The sequence below is a fragment of the Syzygium oleosum genome, unplaced genomic scaffold (assembly GCF_021117445.2).
Source record: "Syzygium oleosum isolate NSW1041296 unplaced genomic scaffold, Sole_v2.1 Sole_v2.07, whole genome shotgun sequence".
NCBI classification, from domain to species: domain Eukaryota; kingdom Viridiplantae; phylum Streptophyta; class Magnoliopsida; order Myrtales; family Myrtaceae; genus Syzygium; species Syzygium oleosum.
Genome location: NW_026607491.1, coordinates 5,295,210 through 5,298,176, shown reverse-complemented (window position 1 = coordinate 5,298,176; position 2,967 = coordinate 5,295,210).

Genomic DNA, 2,967 nt, shown 5'->3' with positions numbered 1-2,967 from the left:
AACCCTGTAAAGTTACTCCCTCAAACATCCCAATCCCATTTAGAAATTATGTGCGACCAGTGGCCTAGAAAACAAATTCAATGACATATCAATGTCAATTCATCTAAAAGTCTAAGATGACTAATGGAGACGTGGTCTAACATTTAAATGCTCTAATAAAGAGAAATCAAGCAAATGCATACACACATATACACATTTACATATACAATTATACATATAGTCACAAAAATTGTCCAGCATATAAATATATGTCCATTGACCATGCAAACGAGGTCTAATTGGCTCATCAATGGGGTCCCAAATTGAATCTCAGTATCTTGTGCTTCTGCCAACCCTACACCTGTTACCAGACCGTTCCAACCTTTTTGGGGTTCTTGATTTCAGTTCACATGTAGCAAATTAATTAAATGATTTATGCGAGGAAAATAATTTGCAACATAAGAATTAAAATGGTGCGTTGATCTTCCACCCTAGTTGACGCTGTGCATCTAAAGACGACCAATCATGCATTTGGTTAATGGGGTTCACAGCTGTTTCATTTTTCTATTCCATAAATTTAATCTTTATCTGTATTTAATATTTGTTTTTGGTCTGAACTTTGTCGTATTTAAAGGGCTGAGGAGGAAAGGCTGAAATGGCAAAGGTCAAAGGTGCGGAACCGACAGTCATGACAATTATTATTCATGTTTTATTATGGTTGGACAGTCTCATCGTATGAGGACATGTTGCTTCGTCAACACAAATTTAAGTCCATCTACCCAAAAATTTAAAAGAAGAAGAAGAAGAAGAAAATAACAAAGAAAAGTCCATCAGTATCGTTGAATTTTTTGTGCTCTTACATAGTCAGTCATTCGATAAGCTACCAAAGAACTTTGCCGTGAAATTTTCCTGAAAAATGACTTTAAAGCAAATATATATGTAATTTGCGATGTCGTGTATCTTAAACGCGATGCTAATAAGCGTCGAGTTGCTTACTTTGGACTGAACTGCGGAAAAATAAAAGGTTTCTCGTAATAAATTATAACTGGTTTCCGCTATTAATGCCAGACAAATAGAAAATTAAGGGTGCGTTTGGAAACATTTTGCGGAAAAGCCTTTGGGAAAATGCAAAGGACTTTAGGTGAAAGGGTTTTTCCAAAATGCAAATAGTGTTGGGTAAAGTATATTTTAAAAACACATCGGAAAGCGACTTTGATTTAAATGTCATTTGGAAAAAGTCACTTTAAAAGGACTTTTGCTAGATTTTTTTATAAAAAAATTCTCAAACTATTTGTTAGCGAAACTTAGCCGCTGGTGAGCCAAATCGGCCGCTAGCCAACAACCTCAGGCAACCGTTGCTTGGGGTTACGCGACCTTAGGTGAGGCTTGCTGGTGCCAAATTTGCTTGCCAGAAACCAGATTTGGCCTCGCTGGCGGCCTGAACCTTTGCCAGTGACATCACGTGAGGTGGGGAGATTTCCGAAATTATGAAAGCTGGGCGAGACAAAGTTGGAAGAAAAAAAAAACATATTTGCCTTCTGGAAATGCTCAAAACACTTTCGGACCTACATTGGGCCAAAGGCCTTTAAAAATGCAATTGCATCTTCCCAAAACTCTCTAAAAAATTTGCCAAATGGTTATTGCATTTAGCCAAGGGACTTTGGGCAAAACAGTTTCCAAACTCACCCTAAGTCCTTTTTGGGTCCTCTTGACTCTTGTGAAATGAGCACTCGAGTGAATCGTTTTCTATTGGTGCAAATTATCTAACTTGCTTGATTCGTGCAGCCGAGTCCTACCAATTCAGTAGCAATTCCATCAGCTTGTCCCATAAGGGTTAATATGTGTAATAGGTGATGGGCTCGAATTAGCCGCTCTCCGGACCTTGCATTATTCTGTGGTTTCGTATAACTTCATGTGGCGATTACACTTTGTCATAGAAAAACTATAGAGGAATTTTATTTATCAGAATCATCGTCCAACTTTTAGAATTAATTATTTTGGATAAATAACACGAAAAATCTAACGTGTACTCTTTAAAATTTACTTACTAATTTGACTGTTTTTTTCTCCGAGCATTCGTAGAAAAAAGACAAAGATTGACTCAGAAGGTTTGCTTGGAAGTGTAACACCTCGAGTTCCATAAACGGAGAGTTACCCAAAAGATCATCATCTGCTTACTCTTCTGAGGACTTAATGTACGTTTTTATTTTTCTTTATGATTCAAGGACACGAGAGAAATGATAGCTGAAAAATGCAATATCCAAAAATTACATAAGAATTGAGTTGTCTAATATTGTGCGCACGAACGGTTAGTCAATCCTATCAAAAACCAAACTATTTACATTAAGATTAGGTACGTGCAAGGTATTTATTTTACTGAACTCTACCTCGACTCAGCCCATCATGCCAAGCAGATAACACAAAAGGGAGGTCGCAATTTTTTATCCTAAGTCTTAACAATATCCTGGCGTGGTAACCCAGTGGTCAATGGATGATAATGTTCTCCGTGAGATCACAAATTCTAGCCATGCTGAGTAAATATTGTAATGCCATTACAAAATTGGTTATTTTTATACAACGGCCAATTGAGTTCTAAACCAATGCTGCCAATGTAATTATTTTGGCCAATTTTAGCTAAAATTCGCTGACATAGCCTGCCGGGTTGCCGTTGGCGTGAATAATTTTTTAAATTTTTCTGACTTTTGTATTATGTATATGTTTTTTTCTTTTCTTTACAACTCAGGGTCAACGAGGTTGCTAGCTGACCCTCGCCTGGATCTTGGCAAGGGTCGATGCCCTTGCTTGCCATCACCAAGGCCCCTGCCAGTCGGAAAGAAAAGAAAAGAAAGAAAAAAAGGAGAAAAATAAAAAGGAAACTTAAAAAAAAATTGTAAAAATTGTTCACTTCAGCATTAGCTATGCCACATAGGATAGTCAGCGCCCACGTCGATGATTTCCAGCCAAAATTGATCAAGATAATTTTATTGG